The sequence below is a fragment of the Lithobates pipiens genome, unplaced genomic scaffold, assembly GCF_037356315.1.
Source record: "Lithobates pipiens isolate NorthernLeopardFrog02 unplaced genomic scaffold, aLitPip1_a1.2 Scaffold_8, whole genome shotgun sequence".
Lineage (NCBI taxonomy): Eukaryota > Metazoa > Chordata > Amphibia > Anura > Ranidae > Lithobates > Lithobates pipiens.
The window spans coordinates 199,406,659-199,428,389 of record NW_027507903.1 but is presented as its reverse complement, the minus strand read 5'-3'; positions in this window follow the sequence as shown (position 1 = coordinate 199,428,389).

Genomic DNA, 21,731 nt, shown 5'->3' with positions numbered 1-21,731 from the left:
TAGTTTGGTGGTAAATTGTGACGGATATCACCTGATTTTTTTTATATCAAAGGAAAACCATTAAAGAGCAACCCAAAATAAATTTTCCTGCTCCTGATGATCAGAGCAATACCACATATGTGTATATTATTTCTTGTTTGTACCTGCAGTAGTGCCCAGAAACAAAGTACATATTTTGATTTTGTTTTTCCTACCAAAAACACTCACATTGACACTGACACTGATACAAAATTAAAAATGCATTTTTTTAATCCTACCTAAAGTACACTAATCCAACTTTTAGCCCTGACCATGACCTTTGACCCTAACCTTGACCATAACCCTGACACTGACCTAGATTAAACTGTGATCTAGCTGTTTTATCTTTATGATTGTATTTTTTTTTATACTTTTCTTTGTTTACAATTTTCTCCTCTGGCAAGGAGAAAATAGGTACAAGAGGGTGTGTATGTTTTTCTTCATTCAAGAGGAGAAAAAAACATAGGGGTGGGCTGTGCAGTGACTGATCGCTGTGTTAGCCAATCAGAGACTATCACAGCAATGAGGTGATTGGGAGCCAGGCCTCGTGGTTCTTGATTGTTAGTACCGGAGCTGCCACTGAAATCTTGGGTCTCTGTGCTCTCAGCGCATATAGGCGGCCCCGCGGATAAAGACCCACTTCTTTGAGGCTGCATACATGGAGCACAGGCCAAATAGCATTCCCTGTTTATTTTTCACATCACTAAGCACACTTATGCCTTCTACACACGGTCGGATTTTCCGACGAAAAATGTGCGATGGGATCATGTTGTCGGAAAATCTGACCGTGTGTGGGCTCCATCTGACTTTTTCAGACTTAATTTCCGTTGCACAAAGTTTGAAAGCTGGATCTAAAATTTTCCAACATCATGATCCGATCGCGTCAATTCCAGTCGTGTGTAGCCTAGTCCGACAGACAAAGTGGCAAGCATGCTCAGAATAAATTCTGAAACGGAAGCACTCGGTCAGGAAAAACTAGCGTTCGTAATTAATATTGCACATTCATCACACTGCAATGTTAAAAATTGTTTAATGCAGCGCATTCTCTTTTTCTTTATAATGCTAGAAGAATGAAATTGTTTTGTTGCTCATATTCACACACACTTCTCCAAAACGTATTTCTTTATTCTTTTTCCTGATTTCATGAATAGAATATTTTTATTCGTTAGATCTCTCAAATCATTTTGGATTTTTATCTTTTAATTTTCTTTGAAATTTTGTGGTTGTTTTTTTTAACCACTTGCTTACTGGGCACTTAAACCCCCCTCAGTCCCAGACCAATTTTCAGCTTTCAGCGCTGATGCACTTTGAATGACAATTGCGCGGTCATACAACACTGTACCCAAATGAAATTTTTATAATTTTTTTTCCCACAAATAGAGCTTTCTTTTGGTGGTATTTAGTTACAGCTCGGAGTTTTATTTTTTGCTAAACAAACAAAAAAAGATGCAAAAAAAAAAAAAATCATGTTTTAATAGTTTGTTATAAAATTTTGCAAACGGGTCATTTTTCTCCTTCATTGAAGTGCGCTGATTAGGCGGCACTGATAGGCTGCATTGGTGGGCACTGATGGGCTGCATTGGTGGGCACTGATAGGCTGCATTGGTGGGCACTGATAGGCTGCACTGGTGGGCACTGATAGGCATAGTTAAGGCGGCACTAATAGGCACAGATAAGGCGGCACCGATGGGCACAGATAAGGCGGCACTGATGGGCAAAGATGGGCACAGATAAGATGGCACGGATGGGTGGCACGGATAAGTGGCACGGATGGGTGGCACGGATGGGCACTGATAGGTACCACTGATAGATGGGACTGATGGGCACTGATAGGTGGCACTGATAGGTGGCTCTGATAGGTGGCACTGCTGGGCACTGATGGGCGGCACTGCTGGGCACTGATGGGCGGCACTGTGGGCAGCACCTTTGAGGCATATTGTGGGCACTGTGGGTGGCACTGTGGGTGGCACTGTGGGTGGCACTGCTGGTGGCACTGTGGGTGGCACTGTGGGTGGCACTGTGGGCACTGCTGGGTGGCACTGACGGGGGGCACTTACTTTTATTCAGGATGGCACTGCAGGCGGCAGGTGGGCACTGGCAGGGGGCAGGTGGTCGCTTGTATTGCTGGCTGTGATCGGGACTGATGTCCCGATCACGGCCGCCGGTGATCGGCTTTTTTTTTTCTGACAGCGCGAGGAGGAATAATAGCCGATTACCGGCTCCGTTCTATCACATGATCAGCTGTCATTGGCTGACAGCTGATCACGTGATAAGGGGTCGGGATCGACCCCTTGCATGGATCGGTGATCAGGCGAGTCTCATGGACTCGCAGATCACAGAGCGCGCTGCGCGCGCCCCTCAGGGGGCGCGCAGGCCGCTCGTACACTTGACGTCGTCAATTGACGTCGTCCCGGAAAAGTAGGTCCGCGCTAATGCCGTCATTTGGCAATAGCGCGGATCCCAAGTGGTTAATCAAGATCTCCTTTTTTTAAATTTTGGTCATCTTCGTAATTATTTTGGTGTGTTTTGTGTGTCAACTTACCACAACACCATTATTATCTTTTTATTTTATTGTTTTATTTTTTAATCTCGAGGAGGTTGTTTGGTGTTGGTGCCCCTTGTTAATTTGACTTTGTATTTTTGAAATGTACCTGCCTACTCACAAATAAGCTGTCCTTTTTGAAGTAAAACATATAGGCAAGTATTTCTTTAATGAAAAAAAACCTTTATTAGTTGTACTAAAAAAAATGCAATAAGCGATTATTGATTGGTTTGCGCAAAAGTTATAGCGTTTACAAAATAGGGGATAGTTTTATGGCATTTTTATTAATAATTTTTTTTTTTACTAGTAATGGCGGCGATCAGCGATTTTTATTGTGACTGCAACATTATGGCGGACACATCGGACATTTTTGACACATTTTTGGGACCATTGTCATTTATACAGCAATCACTGCTATACAAATGCGCTGATTCCTGTGTAAAGGACACTGGCAGTGAAGGGGTTAACCAGGAGGTGGCAGTGTAGGGGTTAATTGTGTCCTAGGGGCGTGTTGCTAACTGTGGGGGGCATGGCTTTGTTGTGCACATCACTGATCTCTGCTCCAATCACAGGGAGTAGAGATCAGTGTCACTTGTTGCTAAGCAGAACGGGGAGATGCTTGTTTACTATAGCATCTCCCCGTTCATCCTCTCCATGAGGCGATCGCAGGTATCCCCATGGCGATCGAGTCCGTGGGACCCGCGACCCGACTCACTGAGCTTCCCGGGCGCACGCGCGCACCCCCGACGCCTCTTAAAGGGCAACGTACAGGTATGTTACCCTTTGTGAAGGGGTTAATCAGTGGGTGGCAGTGTGGGGGTTAAGTGTTCCTAGGGGAGTGTTACTAACTGTGGGGGGCTGGGCTTTGTTTTAGTGAACACTGATCTCTGCTCCAATCACATGAAGCAGAGATCAGCATTACTTGTTGCTAGGCAGAACGGGGAGATGCTGTTTACAACGGCATCTCCTCGTTCAGCCGTCCCGTGAGACGATTGCGGGTATGCCCGCGGCGATCGAGTCCGCGGGACTCGCGATCAAACTCATGGGGTCCCGACCGGCACGCGATGGCAGGGCGGCATTTAAAATTGGACGTACCTGTACGCCAATATGCCTGCCCTTGCCATTCTGCCGATGTACATTGGCGTGCACCGGTCGGGAAGTGGTTAAAATGGCCACTTTCATGTTCATGGGTTCAATTGTTCCTAGTAAACATTGTTCATTCGCCCACTTCAAATATGATGTTTTGGCAAGTTGCAGTTAACTAAATTTGTTCTGGCCTATTTCTAATCAAAGGAAGTTTGTTGTCTAGAGGGCTTTGTAATAGAATGAAATGCAAACTTGATTCAGCGTAAAGGAGAGGACACTCAGTAGCTGTTTACACATCTGGACTCAGGAGCACTAGTGTGGGACACCAGAACACCCGTTTTATCAGGGTGTCCCACACACGTGCTCCAGTGGATACTATAGGGGTGTCTCCATCTATCAAACTTGCACAAAACAGGTAAGTATTCCAGCTTTAGAAATGGTCAAAAATAATGTTTTCAGCTTTGAACTCTGCCAAAAAAGACAATTTTACGACTCTTCCAAGCAATGTTTCATATTTCTATTTCTGCCCTCAAATATCAGTGTGCTAAGTATTCCTTTTTTACATTCTCATAGGGGAGAGAAGACTCGGGATGTCTGAGGACACCAGGGATCCCACACCTCCCAAAGAAAATCCCAAAAGAACAAGCAGAGGAGGAGGAGGAAGGAGAGATTGTTGAAATTGGCGAAATTGGCACCACAACAGGTGAGTGTCTGAGGCCACAGCTTCAGGTAAGGTAATCGATGTATGCATGCATATTTATAATACACAGTGTTTTTTTGGTTTATTTTTAGGTGATGTGGATGTTGTGGAAGAAGAATTGCATTTTACCAGTAAAAGTGCCCAGATCATCATTGGGGAGATAATGGGGTGCAATCGCGATTTAAATAATCTCAAGAAAAACATCAATGAGGTTCAATAAAAAAATTTAAAACATCATTGATGTTTTATGGAGAATCTGAAACACCCAAAACTAGCAAGCATCCATTTTATTTTTTAAAAACCACTTTTATATTTTTTTAAAAGCCAAATTTGGAAGATGGGGGATCATGGGGGATCAATGTATGCGTTTTGTGGGTGAAACCCCTTCCGTGCTATTAAAGTGGCTGAGATGAAGGAGTTGCACCCCCAAAACACGTACATTGATCCCCCATGATGGAAGATAGCAAATGTTGACATTAGGCATGGGATCAGGAAGCAAATGCCCAGTTTGATTCACAATTTGTGTGCATCTGTGATGAAGGCAATATCAACACAGTTTGGACATACTCATGTCTGATATTGTCTTCACTTTTCAAAGTTGAACTTTGTAAGTTCCTGTGTTCTGTATGTTATGCTTTCATACATGCCTGTTTCCACAAAAATGGCAAGGTATATTAATGTTAACAAAAATAATGTTATATACACCAAATATGTTGGTTTGTTGTAAAACCCTTTTATAAACGCACATGTGAATGTGCTTTGAGTAAAAAGTTTAATTATGAACAATGTGTGGCTTCCTTTTTCAATGCGCAAAGGCAGTATTTGTAGTGTTTTCTGTGACAATGGGTGTTATTTAGGCAAATCCACTTTGCACTCCAAGTGCAGTTTTAGGTGCACTTTTGCAGTGCACTTGTAGTGCATAGTGGATTTGCCTTTAGTAAATAACACCCACAGTGCTTTTTAATTTGCCCCGATCACGCCATTTTCATGACTCCACACATTTCATGGTGCTGAAAATGAGCAATATTTTTGTCAGTAATGCACTAAATACATTAAGAACAAAAACCAAGGTGTGTGTAGCAGACCCACAACACAATAATAATATTATCTGAAGAAGAGACTGTCCTCATCTCGCACAGAAATTGGGTTTGCACTGTTGAAGAAAAAGGCCCCCAAAAAAAAAGAAGCTAGGAGACACCTAAAACAAACCCAAGCAGTAAATGAAAACAAATATTATTGCAGTTTGAAAGTGAAATTTATTTAAAAAATGCCTCTCAGACATTGTCTGGCATATCAATGGCTCACCTACCCGCAAAGTACTCCATACATCTGTTTCTGACCTCACGGGCGCTTTGGGGGGGCAAGCCAGGGTGGCCAGCTGCAAGGGCTGTCAGGTTGGCATGTTCTGGTAATAAGTCTACATCAGGCTCAACTGAGGCCACATAGTTCGTAGAGTACTTTTTCAAAAAATTGTGCAGAATGCAGCAGGAAAACACAATATGATTGAGTTTATATTCCTCCATGTGGATGGGTGTCAAAAATAGGCGGAAACCGGCTGGCCATTATCCCGAAAGTGTTCTCCACTACTCCTCTGACCAGCCGGAAATTAAAAACCCTCTGGGGTGAGGGTCCTCATCGGGAATGGCCTCATCAGATGGTTTCCCAGTGCAAGCGCTTCATCCACGATGAAGACGAAGGGGAGTCCTTCCACATTCTCCTCTGGAGCTGGCAAGCCCAGACTGCCACTCTGGAGACGGCAGTAGAACTCCGTCTGCACGATCACTCCACCATCACTCCACCATTCCGACATCCGTCCATTTTTCCCCATGTCCACATACAGGAAGTTGTATGTCACTGACACCACCGCCAACAATACTATTATACCCCTTGAAATTATAATAGTAGGACCCCAAGTTGGACGGTGGGATGATGCAGACACGTTTCCCATCAATTGCACCTCCACAATTGGGAAAGTCCCAACGGGTGGCAAAGTGGGAGGCCAACATCAGTATAACATTTTTGGAAATTAGTATTTAAAGCCAAAAGTATGAGGTCCCTTTATCATATTCCTCACCCTATCTGATGGCCCATTGCAAAAAATTAGGAGGGGGGGGGATGTTTTGGACAGGTAATCCTCTCCACTTCATTGAGAGCTGAATGCATAAATAATGTGTGATACTTTGGCCAGCCCCTCCTTACTTACACTATTGGCAGCCCACTGGACAGTATCATAATCCCCCCCCAAAAAAATGAACAAATGGAAGCACATTTTTACATTCTGCTATTATCTATCAAGATGATAATAGGATAATTTTTTTTAAAACAGTAGCATTTGAAAGTATTGAGGCAGGCCCTTGCACTACATGCTTTGGTGAATTCATCCATAAATCTGACCACAAAAGAGGTAGGTATAGTGTGTATGGGTTTGGCAAAGTCAGAAGATAGAGGATTGCTATCAGCTGACTTAGCAGTTGGGGGAGGGGGTTCCTAATGTGTTTGGCCCACCAAAAAAAAAAAAAAGCCTCTGGCACTCTGCATGAATTTAAGAACACACATAACATTTGTACAGATTTTAGGAGGTTTTTAGGGGAAAGCACTACTATGGAGCTGACAAAATACATTGGGTGCTGCACGTGGTGCTGAACTTCCCTTTTATAGTCCCGTCGTACGTGGTTTACGTCACCACATTCTTGACGATCGGAAATTCCGACAACTTTGTCCAACCGTGTGTAGGCAACACCAGTATCGGACAAAATCTGTCTGAAAAAATCCAATGGATTTTGTTGTTGGAATGTCCGACCGTGTGTACAAGGCATTAGGCTTCAAGTGATTGTAAAGGATTTTATTTCTTTTTAAATAACAAACATCTGTATAGTTACCTGCTCTGTGTAACGGAATTGCAAGGAGCAGCCCTGAATCTCCTCTTCTCAGTCTCCCTCCACTGCTGTTGGCCCCTTCTCTCTGTCCAGTGTCCCCATGGGAATCTGCTTCCCATAGGGACACTCATGCTGGCTCGCTCCCGAGCCATGCTGTTGCGTCAATTGACATAGACAGCAAGACCCGCTCCCTCATCACTAGCTTTGATTGACAGCAGCAGGAGCCAATGGCTCCCGGTGCCCCAGCAAAGCCAGTGAGATGGAGAGAAGAGCTTCAGAGGGCTCTGGTAATTGTAAGGGGGGCGAGGGGCCAAAACCAATGTCTACTGTTAACATTTTTAAACATTTTTTTTTTTAAACATGCATTAAGGTAAAAAAAATATTTAGGCTTTAGAATTTCATGCACACTGCTGGTTCTAAATTCACATTTAGGAGTTTATTTTTGCCAAAGCCCCCTAAAGCAACTCAATAAAATCCTATGTGTCCATGCACACATAGGCTTTTATAAAAGTTTAGAAGCAGTCACAGCTCCTCTTCTGAACATGCTTGAAGTGACATTAAAGGTTGTTTTTTTCTAAATAACAAACATCTTATACTTACCTTCTCTGTGCAATGGTTTTGCACAGAGCAGCCTCGATCCTCCGCTTCTCGGGTCCTCAGCTGACACCTCTGGTCCCTCCTAACCTAGCCTAAGAGGTAGAGACCCGGGAGAGCTGAGGCTCTTGTGCAAATCGCTGGACTGAGATGGGGCTCAGGTAGGTTTTAGGGGGGCTGGGGACACTGCAGCACACAAAAGAGATTTTTGAGCCTTTACAACCAATTTAAAGACACCTAAACCCTAAATAGCATTTATTTATTTCAATGGGCAGAATAAATTAAAATTAAAATTAAATATATTAACTCCCACACATGAAATGCTGCTAAACTGGCCTAAACTAGATTGAAAAAAATGCAGGTTTTCTCCTGCCAGCAGAAACAGCATTTAGTAGACGTAATGCATAAGGCTCTGATACCAACATCTCCCGTCACACTTTGGAGATCCCTGTGTGAATACCGACACTCTTTAGCTGAAGATCTCTGCATACTAGTAGCTTTAGCTGTCAAACTCTGCAGTCAAGGACAGTCGGCTTCAGAATACTGGATAGATGAGTATACCCTTGAATGATACAGTCGGGTTCTGTGTGCTAAGTTGCTATTTTACTTGTCATTCTGTAACTATATATCTGCTCAGTGCTGGGAATGCTTTTTGTAAATAAACGGAGAGCAGTATTTGCTTCTGTTCTGTGTGCTACGTGTGCGGTTGGAGTGAATAAAAGGAAGCTCAGAGTTAAAGTGGTTGTAAACCCTGTACTACCAGTTTTACCTACAATAAGGCTTACTGTATTCCGTATATGTGCCATGACTGGTGGCTCCCGCGCGCATGCGTAGGAGCGACGTCATCGTGGCTCCGGCCAATCACAGTGCCGGAGCCAGCGAACCTGGAAATAACTCTGGGAGACATGTCGCCGGTCACAGCGGTGTACGGGGACCACTGCAACAGCTTCAATCTAAGGTAAGTATTTCATAATGGGCTAGTATGAGATGCATACTAGTCATTATGCCTTTGTCTTGCAGGTTTTTTTTTTGTTTTGTTTTTTAGAGAGTTTAACCCTTTGTGGTATGGTCCATGGTAAGATCTAAATATAGGTGTGGAAGATTCTAACCCCTGGCTTACTATGGAGCGCTGTCAGACCAACCTATAACTTTAGAGGTCTCCATTGAAGGTGAGTGTTGATGCTGGCACATGGTGTGTGGAGTTTCTTCTTGTGGAGTACACAGCACATTTTGGATTTTGGAATTGTGTGAAGAGTGGCACTAATGTTATATTTTCATCACGGCTGGGACAGCATATTATTAATAGATTCCTTCATGATTGTTTATATGGATTTTTACACACAAGGATTTTTTTATGTAATAATTTCTTGGGACTTTATCACGTTTTTAATTTGATGAACACAACATATGTTTGTTACATGATTGAATATTTGTATTTATACATAGGCGGCATCACTAGATTTTATGGTAGTGTTGCATATATTTTCTGGTAATATTTCATACTTAACTGGTTAAAAAAAAAAATGTAAAAGTGTTGTTGTTTTTAGTCCTGAGCCTAATAAAACCATTATACATTTCTATTCTTTTTTATGGTATTAAACCCATTTGTTTTATAATTTTCAACAGACAGATGATAGTGGCCTATTTCATTACAAGGCCCGTCATTTATTTCTATAAATTGCTTTTAACTGGCCCTTTTACATTTTGGTTCTCTATGCAAATATAAATTAGTGTTGAATCTTGTACAGAACAGAGTACACATTTAATAATTGGCAATTAGATTAATTATTAGATTAGATTAAATTAATTATTAGATAATAAAAAATAGCTTCCTCTACTCTGCCAACCATGGTATTAGCCATGTTCCTAGTATCTCTGAACCTAAGCCCTCCTCATGCTGATGCACTACTACTCTTGTAGTCTTACCACAGATCCCCTTACGTGGAACTCACCGTTTGAGGCTCCTATAACTTTTATTGGGAGTTTTCATGAATCCCTATTTGTCATTAAAGTAGTAGAAAAGAAATAGGGGTACATTTTCCACAAGGCAAACTGTTCATGTTTACATGGATCACTGAAGCTCATGTGAAGGTTTTTTTTTTTACCAGCCTTTTTATATTTTAATGATGTTTTCTTCCATCAGGCTTGAAACATCAGGTCACATGAATATATTTACACGCTCCTGAGTGATGGAAGAAAAGTAGAGATCACTCTGGGAATAAGATATATGCCTGGAAGAAGAATATAGATTAATGTCTACAGGAGGTCATCAAGGGTTGCGTGTCTACAGCTTCCACTAAGTAAAGCTCTGATAAGGAATGCACTATTACTGAATGTTGCAGATTGTGGAAAAATAAGCAGTACATTGCTATATCTGTAGGCAAAAAACTAAATAAATTAACACTGTTACTTGACATATCCTTATAGTAAAAGTATAGTAAATTTTAAGTGAGCAAATATTTTGAGTTATTTTGCAATAATTTTACCTGAAAGCGAACCTACCTTTGCCTATGCAGGGAAGTTTGGAGCAAGGTCATGGACTCTCTTCCTTCCCCCTTGTGACACGGATGGAAGAGAAATGATTCACATGACCTATATACTCCATATCAGGTATATAATTTTGCTTACCCAGCTGCATAAAGTTGTGAGGGAGCAAAGGAAAGGAACTGTAAGTACCTGGTGGGGGGAGCAGAACTGTGTAGGCACAACATTACTAGAAAAGGTATTTTAGGGTAGATTAGCCACTACAGGCAGAGTATATTGACTGATTCCTGATTTTGTTTTTTAATTTTGTTGTTTACAATCAGTTATTAAAAGTAAACACAACTTAACCTTAATCACTATATTAATTAAACATTTATATTGCTAAGTGTAAAGCTTATGCTCCATTAATAAATCAACCCCCAAGATGGGATTTGTAATAAGTGCACCTTCGAAGAAGCTTCTTGATAGTGTGGTCCTTCTATCTTCCCCCCAGAGATGACCTATCCTGACTGAACCAAAACTCACCACACATGTATGGCTTAAAGTGCACTTAATTAAGGGAAAAGTTCACATTTTGGAGCATGGGGAAGCAAGGGGAACTATTCTGATTCATTCAATATCATGTGATTATTATGACAGTCAATCACAGTAATCATATGGGTTTGCTTGCAAAATAAACCTGCTGGATCAGCTGCCATTTTGCCACCAAAAGAGGCACTTTCACAGCTGCTTGTGGAAGCCTGCAGTTGGAAAAGTAATATATAGAGAGGTAAAAAATATAATCAATTCTGAAAGTGTATCTAAACACAAAACAAACAATATGTTATACTGTATATTGCAGTTTTCCACACCATACATTTAGTGGCTACTATAGTATTATTTTTTTTCCTTTTTTGCCTGGTAATCCTATGAATAACACACTTTCTGCCCTAGGGTTGTAAAGGCATCTATGGTTGTCACCCAGGCTGTGCTTTAAACAAATCTTTCTTTCTCAATCTCCATTAAAAATGGGGAAACTTTATAGGAGGAAGACAACATTGTTTGCGCTTTCAGTTCATTTTATAGTGTGTGTGACAAGGGTACTGCATTTCTCAAAAATCAACAGGTATTCATACCCACTTCCAAACTTGAGAATGAGAAACACTCTAGAGGGGGAGAAGCCTGCGGCACGGGGAGAAATAGGTGTTGCCAAACTGAACGGGGTCGCACCACAAATGTATGCAGTGCGCAGTTGCTCTGTGGTGGTATAGATTTTTAGGGGTTAAAACATAACTCTTGAGGTGCCTACAGGATATAGGCACACACTACCATATCTTCTGGGACTGTCCACGAATCACACCTTTTTGGTCTATGGTCCAATCCATTCTCCAATCAGTATTAAAGAGAGCTATCCCACTGAATCCAACACATTACCTTTTAGGCCTTCCAATCCTGCGTCTCCCTAAATGTGCTAAAAAATTGATGGCTTTTATACTCCTAGCTGCCAAAAGAGTAATACCGGCCCATTGGCTCTCTCCTATACCTCCTACACAAACACAAGTGGTCTCATCCATTGCTCAAATGCGTAGGATGGAACATTTGACGGCAGTAGTTCATGATTCCCTGCCCAAATTTTCCATGATATGGGATCCCTGGGATATTTCCCTATTCAACCCAGAACCCTCTGTTGACCCCTCTGCCAACCCTTTCTAGAGTAGCCTCAGGGAGATCTGATATTGTATTTAATATATCATAGCGTATCAGACAAATGCCTCCCACCCTTACCCACACATTTGGTTTTCTTTTTCTTCTTTTTTCTTATGCATCAAAAACTCATAAAAAATGCACTAGAATGCATCAAAAATGCATCCGGAATGGATCTGGAGGATGTTTGTTGTGTGAACTATCCCTAACATTTTTTGTAAAATTTGTAAACATTGCATTATGTTCATTTGACAGCTTATAATAAAAAACATAAGAAATGAATTTATTAAATGTCCATAAGAAACAATAAAAAAATTATTTAGGTAGGGAAATTGGTTATAAAGGTACTATCAAGTTAACTGACACATACTAAGGCTGCTAAATTTGGCTTGGGCCTACAAATATCCACTGAAGGAATGAGCCTCAGGTGATACAGATAAAAAAGAAATCCTACATAAGTTGTAGTAGTGACTTTTGCAAACAGCAGTGGAATGGAAGAAAAGACGGAATTCACAGTAGGTGTCTTGGATAGAGGAAAATACACACTATAGAATGATATGCTTTGTTTATTTCAGAGATTTACAACAACTTTAATGAAAATACTATATTTAACCCTGACTGACTAAGTTATCTACAGTGCCTTGAAAAAAGTTTTGTCATGTTACAACCAAAAACGTAAATGTATTTTATTGGGATTTCATGTGATAGACCAAAACAAATTGTGAAGTGGAAGTAAAATGATCAATAGTTTTTACATTTTTTTTACAAATAAATATGTGAAAAGTGTGGTGGGCATTTGTATTCAGCCCCTTTACTCTGATACCCCTAACTAAAATCGAGTGGAACCAATTGGCTTCAGAAGTCACCTAATTAGTAAACAGAGTCCACCTGTGTGTAATTTAATCTCAGCATAAATACAGCTGTTCTGTGAAGCCCTCAGAGGTTTGTTAAAGAACCTTAGTGAACAAACAGCATCATGAAGGCCAAGGAACACACCAGACAGGTCAGGGATAAAGCTGTGTAGAAGTTGAAAGCAGGTTTAAGTTATAAAAGAATATCCGAAGCTTTGAACATCTCACCGAGCACTGTTCAATCCATCATCCGAAAATGCAAACCTACCAAAACATTTCTCCCACCTAAACTGACAGCTCAGGCAAGGAGAACATTAATCAGAGAAGCAGCCAAGAGGCCCATGGTAACTCTGGAGGAGCTGCAGAGATCCACAGTTCAGGGGGGAGAATCTGTCCACAGGCAACTATTAGTTGTGCACTCCACAAATCTGGCCTTTATGGAAGAGTGGCAAGAAGAAAGCCATTGTTAAAAGAAAGCCATAAGAAGTCCCGTTTGCAGTTTGCCATGTGGGGGACACAACAAACATGTGGAGAAAGGTGCTCTAGTCAGATGAGACCAAAATTGAACTTTTTGGCCTAAAAGACGAATGCTATGTGTGAAACAATCTTAGAAGAAAACCTGTAATGCCCCATACACACGATAGGATTTCCCGACAATAAATGTGGGATGTGAGCTTGTTGGCGGAAAGTCTGACCGCGTGTATGCTCCATTGAATATTTTTTGTTGGACTTTCCTCCAAGGCTAGCAGGTTCTCAAATTTTCCGGCATCAATTTTTTGTTGTTGGACTTTCTGATCGCATGTACACAAGTTTGTCGGACAAAAGTCCAAAGTACAAACATGCATGCTCGGAATCGATGTTCACCAAACACAACAGGGTGGCGCATGATTATTGAACTTCCTTTTTATCGGCTCGTCGTACTTCCTGTCTTGTACGTCACTACATTCGTAATTGTTAGCCAACATTTGTGGGACCGTGTGTATGCAAGAAAAGTTGGAGCCAACAACCTTTGAACAAAATTCCATGGTTTTGTTGGAAGGGCCGATCGTGTGTACGGGGCATTAGAGTCTGCAAAAGACCTAAGACTGGGGCGGAGGTTCACCTTCCAGCAGGACAACCCTAAACATACAGCCAGAGCTACAATAGAACGGTTTAGATACAACATATATTCATGTGTTAGACTGGCCCAGTCAAAGTCCAGACCTAAGTTCAATTGAGAATCTGTGGCAAGACTTGAAAATTTCTGTTCACAGATGCTCTCAATCCAATCTGACAGAGCTTGAGCTATTTTGCAAAGAATTTCACTCTCTAGATGTGCAAAGCTGGTAGAGACATACCCAGAAAGACTTGCCGAAGTAAATGCAGCGAAATGTGGTTCTACAAAGTATTGACTCAGGGGGGCTCAATACAAATGCACGCCACACTTTTCAGATATTTATTTGTATAAAAATGTGAAAACTATTTATAATTTTTCTTCCACTTCACAATTATGTGCCAATTTGTTTTGGTCTATTACATAAAATCTCAATAAAATACATTTACGTTTTTGGTTGTAACATGACAAAATGTTGAAAATGTTAAGGGGTGTGAATACTTTTTCAACATTTACTTTACAAGTAGGCATTATCCTCACAGTTCATTTTGTTTCATGCTTTTACAAACTAGAGAAATATTTAAAGCTAAAGATTTTTCATTTGCATTCCTGACATATTTGTGGCTGTACATGACATTTTTTAAATAAAGTGTATCTTCATGCTCTAGAAACTTGGTAACAATAAAAATGTCATTGGTCATGGAAACAGCTTCAATTTAGACACAGAATTGATTTAGCGAATCAAACTGGTTTTGTGATAACATTGACAGGCCCAAAATGATGAGAATAGAACTATACTGTGTGACCACAAATGCTGTATGTATTTTGAGTAAATAGTGTTGGCTCCAAATTATCCGATGACAAACATATCCATGCAACATTCGTTAAAAATGTTAATGAGGAAACCATAACCAAATAATTAAGTTGTACTGTACAGGAAAAGATGATGACGAAAAGACAAACAAAATAATACCCTATTTTAAGTTTTACACAAGGCATGTCTGGTTTGGCAATGTGGAAAATCTAGAGAATTAGACATGTCAGTCTGTATTTCTAAATAAAAGCAGAACTTATATGTTCTTTGTGAAAATAGAAAAGATTTAATACATGTTGACATATTTACAGCAGGTGGTTTAAAGTAATACGATTATTATACATATCTGCATAACGATTGATATGATGCTGAGTGCCTGACAGCAAGATAGCTGTACCTTTAGCCTTTTTATAATAAAAAATATGTAGATGAATGTATGGAATACTGGAATCCTATATGTTAAATGTCAGCCTCTTGATTTTTAGAAAGATGTCTTCATTTCTTTTAGGGCCAGGGTTTCATACATGTTTATAAAATGAACCAACAAAGTCACCAATGTTGATTTGAAATTAGATTTTTAATTGTAAAAAAATAAATAAATAATAAACATGTCTATACTTACCTGGTCTATGCAATTCCATTGCACAGAACAGCCCCGAACCTCCTTTTCTCGGGTCCCCCACCAGCACTCTTGGCCCCTCCTCTCTGTCTTGTGCCCCCCTGGGAAGCAGCATTCCATGGGGGCACATGTGCATGCTTGCTTTCGAGCCCTGCTGCAGTGTCCATTGACACAGACAGTGGGACTTGGCCCTGCCCCATGCTCCCTTGTCACTGGCTGTGATTCACAGCAGCCAGTGGTTCCCGCTGCCCCAGCAAAGCATGTGAGACTCAAAAGTGAGGGGAGAGAAGAGCTGCAGATGTGCACAGCACTGGATCGAATGAGGGCTTAGGTAAATAAAAGGGGGGTGAGGGGCCAAAGGAATGCATTAACCGCTTGCCGACCACGCTATAGCTGAATGACAACTACAGAGTGGCTCGATAACTCTGGGAGGGCGTACATTGTCGTCCTCCCAGAATCGTGCTCTGGCGTGCCCCCTGGGGCACGCACCCAGGAATATCCATGACCATCCATCATGGATCACGGTAAATGGCCGCTGACAGCGACCATTTACCACATGATCGCTCCATCAAATGACGGAGTGATCACTTGTAAACAAACCGGCATCGTATCTGGTTCATCTCTCCCCTCTCTGTACCGATCGGTACAGTGTGAGCAGAGAGGGGAGAGATCAGATGCAGCAGCGCTGTGGGCTGGATGTGTAGTGCCCACAGCGCTGATCTGTGACAATTCCTGTCTCATCCTGCCATCCCTTCATCCATCCTCAGCCATCCATCCTCATCAATACTCAGCCATCCATGCTCAGCCATGCATCCTCATTAATACTCAGCCACCCATGCTCAGCCATGCATCCTCATTAATACTCAGCCATCCATGCTCAGACATACATCCTCATAAATGTTCAGCCATCCATCCATACTCAGCAATACTCATCTATCCATCCATCCTCAGCAATACTGATCCATCCATCCTCAGCAATACTCATGCATGCTCAGCCATCCATCCATACTCAGCAATACTCATCCATGCTCAGCCATCCATCCATACTCAGCAATACTCATTCATCCATCCATGCTGAGCCATCCCATCCACTCCCATCCATACTGAGCCATACTCAGCCTTACTCAGCCATACCCAGCTGTACCCAGCCGTACCCAGCCATACCCAGTCGTAATCAGCCATACTCAGCCGTACCCAGCCGTAATCAGCCATACTCATTCATGCTCAGCCATCCCCATCCGCAGCTCATCCATCCCCATTCTTGCTCATCCATGTCACATCAGTTCTCATCCATGCCACATCCATGCCACTACAGTACCTCAAAAAAGTGTAATAGGTAGTCAAATAAGATTTGACATTTATGGCCCTAGAACACTTGATGGTGCTCCCTGCATGTTGGGCCTCTCTATCTGGCCAGGCTGTATAAAAGTCTCCCACATGTGATATCGCTGTACTCAGGAGGAGTAGTAGAATCTATTTTGGGGTGTAATTTTTGGCATGTACATGCTATGTATTAGAAACATTGTATAAATGGACAAATTTGTGTAAAAAAAATGCGTTTCATTTTCTTTACACATTTTCCAAAAACGTGTAAACAGCTGTAATTGTTGCGAAAGGTGGTTCTACAAAGTATTGACTCAGGGGGGCTGAATAAAATAGGGCGCCACACTTTTCAGATATTTATTTGTAAAAAAATGGCACCCCCTGGTAAAAACCATTTATCCCATGGGACACTTGTGTGTGCTTGCTTTGGAGCCCCGCTGCTGCATCCATTGACATAGACAGTGAGACTTGGCCCTGCCCCAGAAGTTTTTAGCAATATTTATTTTTAGATCAAGCAGTCGTAGAATTCAGCCACTAAAATCAGGCAAAGCAATGGGACACATAAATATGTATGAGATTTAAAGGGACCCCACTCACTGGAGCCATTATTGTTCTCAATAAGGGGAATCCTAGTCGTCAGGAGGCCTAGATGTGTCCGATCTAAGAAGCTGGAATACCTTGGTTGTGTATATATATATATATATATATGCTGATTACTATTCTTCTGGAGGTGAGAGTTCTGTGGTCACGGAGGTGGCACAAATTTTATATATAGCTGCACGAGTTTAGAAGTTATACTCGGTGTAGGGATTTATCAAAACTGAACATAATCACTATCATTGATCTCAGCAAGATTGAGACTTTTCATTTCCACATTATATTATGTTTTTTGATGAAATACGTTTATAATGGTTATAATGGTTATAATGAGCACATATGCATTTGTTTATTATTAATGATTTGAGAGCACACATTGATTAACAATCAGCAATGCAACACATTTTTTAAATATTTTTTAGCTGGTATTTACTTAATGCTTCTCCTTGATCTTTGAACCCACTGTTGCCCATTTTTCTTGTATATTATAGAGCAATTTTTTTATGACTGCATTCACACAATGTGCTGTGTCTAGGTAGTTAAATTCTAGTAGATATGGGTTTTCCTTGGCGATTTCAAGCTCAATAAGCAGATCACTCATTGTCTGCAACTTGTGGGTGTCTCTGTTGGATAAGCTTGGAAAGTCCTGTAATCTTTAAAATCATCACAAGTCTGGTTACTTCAGGGCTGTTACCCTGTTTCCCCTAAAATAAGACCTAGTGTGATTGTCGGTGATAGCTGCAATAAAAGCCCTACCCCCTAAATAAGCCCTAGTTAAAGTCCTTGTAGGTCTTCTTTTCAGGGTAGGGCTTATTTTTGAGGAAACAGAGTAGGGCTTATTTGGGTGGTAGGGCTTATATTGCAGCCAACACCGACAATCACGCTAGGTCTTATTTTAGGGGAAACAGGGTATGGGTTTTATCTAATTTCTCCTATATGTAATTAAGGCCTTTGTTTGGTTCATGGATGCGAACAGTTTTAGTTCTCTTAAAACAGTCCAATGACTGTGAACCTAACTATCTAATTAACAATTCAATTTCTTGCATAGGTGGGATGCTAAGGTTCTGGTCTACTGACTAAAGGAATATCTCTTCTACAGTTCCTCAGATCATCAAAGCTCATGGGGCCTATGTTTATTAGTTCTGTGAGCCATGTATGCAGCAGGTTCTGACGTATCAGTTCCATCAGGCCTTGCCATGACAGGTGTTCCTTCACCATTGCTGGAGCTGCTTAACTTATACCTGCGGTTTAGGTGCTGCAGGCGAGAATTAAGTAGCAGACAGTTTCAGTCCAGGTGTAGGTCTCCAGAACAGTGTTGGAGGTTTTGAAATGATTTGGTGGGTTGGATTCAGAAAAGTCTGCGGTGGCACATGAATTGCTGCATAGGAAGTTAGTAACTTTGGAGGGGTGAAGTATCCCACGAGTCAGGGTGACTTATATGGCTGATTGCTGTAGCTTCTTCTGCTGCCAATTGTACTGTGGGTTGGTATTAAAAATGCCTGGCACAATTATGTGGTTATTTTTCGTGATTAGGATGAATTTCAGGGTCTGTCTTGTGGGGTAATTTGAGGTTGTCAAAATACAGAGATAGATGACTTCTTCCTCTGTAGCTTGTTCCAAAACTCTGAGCTTGGGTAAGGCTGCTGCTTTCTTTTTCCCTTGAGGGACTTTCCTCCAGGGCTTCCGCCAGGGCTGCTTCTACTTCTGCATGTGCTCTTGTTTGGTCAGCTTCTGCCTTTGCCTGCTCTTGTACTTATGCAGATTGCACCTCTGCCCCTGCATGAGTTTTGTTCGCCTGTGATTTTATGAAGGTTTCCCTCTTAATCCAGTAAGCTTCCGCTGCTTCTTTTGCTTCAGCATGGGCTGTTATGAGTTGACTGCTCAATGAGAATCACTGAGAACAGGATCTTCGTAATGGTCACTGTGCATGGTTCTTATGTGATCTAGAAGATCTCTTAGAATGCTTGGCAGAGGAAAAAGTAGCAGAATGTAGTCTCATGCAGTTGTGATATTATTATTATAATATAGGTTTTATATAGTACCAATAGTTTTTGCAGCACTTTACAACATCAAGGCAGACAACACAGTTATAATACAATTCAATATAGGAGGAATCAAAGGGCCTGTCATCTATCAGAGACTTTGCCTCCTAAAATGCAAAATACGTTAAGAGAAGAATATTTTCAGACAGTCTCTTATAGCTTTCAAAGGCTCTTTTTAGCTTTATAAGTTGAGTTGTATCATGTTTTATCAGCAGCAGTAATGCGTTTCATAGTCCTATTCCACAGGTCAGATAGCTTATCAGTAATTTCTGCCTTGTTTGCTTCATAATTCTCTTTAACCGCTTCCTGACCGGTGCACGACGATCTACGTTGGCAGAATGGCACGAACAGGCAAATTGGCGTACAGGTATGTCCATTTAAAATTACCGCCGTGCCATCGCCTATCCCCTCCGTTCGCGGGTCCCCGTTCTGCCTAGCAACAAGTGACAGCATCTCCCCGTTCTGCCTAGCAACAAGTGACACTGATCTCTGCTCCCTGTGATTGGAGCAGAGATCAGTGTTCACTAACACACAGCCATGCGCCCCACAGTTAATAACACGCCCCTAGGACACACTTAACCCCTACACTGGCACCCCCTGGTTAACCCCTTCACTGCCAGCGTCATTTACACAGGAATCAGTGCATTTGTATAGCACTGATTGCTGTATAAATGACAATGGTCCCAAAAATGTGTAAAAAATGTCTGATGTGTCTGCCATAATGTCACGCTATAAATTTTGTGCAAACCAATCAATAATTGCTTATTGCGATTTTTTTTACCAAAAATATGTAGAAGAATACGCATCGGCCTAAACTGAGGAAACAAATGTTTTTTTATATTTTTTTGGGGGATATTTATTATAGCAAAAAGTAAAAAGTAAAAAAGAATGCGTTTTTTTCAAAATTGTTGCTCTTTTTTTGTTTATAGCACAAAAAATAAAAAAAGACGTTAATTTTGTTTGGGAGCCATGTCGCACGACCACACAATTGTCAGTTAAAGCGACGCAGTGCCAAATCGCAAAAAGTGGTCTGGTCTTAAGCCAGCAAAATGGTCCGGTCTGAAAGTGGTTAAAATTTAAGGAAGGTTTCACTGTGCTTGGATCTAGCAAACATATCTACCTGTTGCAAATCAGCTTTGTCTTGGGGAAGAAAAGGTGGCTCATTGTCTGGCTGTAATGGATGTACAGATTTTTGTACACTGTATACATTACATACACCTGATCCTGAACTCTGTATATTATACACCCCTGACCCCTTCACTCTGTACATTATATACACCTGAGCAATGCTTTTTTTTACATTACATACACCTGAACTCTTAACTCTGTACAGTACATACACTTGACCCCTGCACTCTGTAAATTATATATACTTGGCCCCTGCAGTCTGTACATTATTTACACCTGACCCCTGCACTATGTACATTACTCACATTTGACCCCTGCAGTATCTACATTGCACACACCTGACCCCAGCACTATGTATATTGCACACTTCTGACCTTTGCAGTCTATATGTTACCTATTCTTGTCCCTTTCACTCACATACCCTTTTACATTGCATATTCTTAACCCCTTCCCTCTGTATGTAACTCACTCCTGACCCTAACATCTATAAATTATACAACATCTCACAAAAGTGAGTACATCCCCCACATTTTTGTAAATATTTTATATATATATATATATATATATATATATATATATATATATATATATATATATATATATTCTATCTTTCTATGTGACAACACTGAAGAGATTACACTTTGCTACAATGTAAAGTAGTGAGTGTACAGCTTGTATAACAGTGTACATTTTCTGTCCCCTCAAAATAACTCAACACAGCCATTAATGTCTGAAAACGCTGGCAACAAAAGTGAGTAGACCCCTAAAGGAAATTTGTCCAAATTGGGCCCAATTAGCTATTTTCCCTTCCTGGTGTCAGGTGACTCGTTAGTGTTACAAGGTCTCAGGTGTGAATAGGGAACAGGTGTGTTAAATTTGGTGTTATTGCTCTCACTCTCTCATACTGGTCACTGGAAGTTCAACATGGCACCTCATGGCAAAGAACTCTCTGAGGATCTGAAAAAAAAGAACTGTTTCTCTACATAAAGATTGCTTAGGCTATAAGAACATGGCAAGACCCTGAAACTGAGCTGCAGCATGGTGGCTAAGACCATACAGCGGTTTAACAGGACAGGTTCCACTCAGAACAGGCCTCAGCATGGTTGACCAAAGACGTTGAATGCACCAGCGTCATATCCAGAGGTTGTCTTTGGGAAATAGACATATGAGTGCTGCCAGCGTTGCTGCAGAGGTTGAAGGGGGCGGGAGTCAGCCTGTCTGTGCTCAGACCAATGCCGCACACTGTATGATCCCCTCCCTTCAGAGACTGGGCCGCAGGGC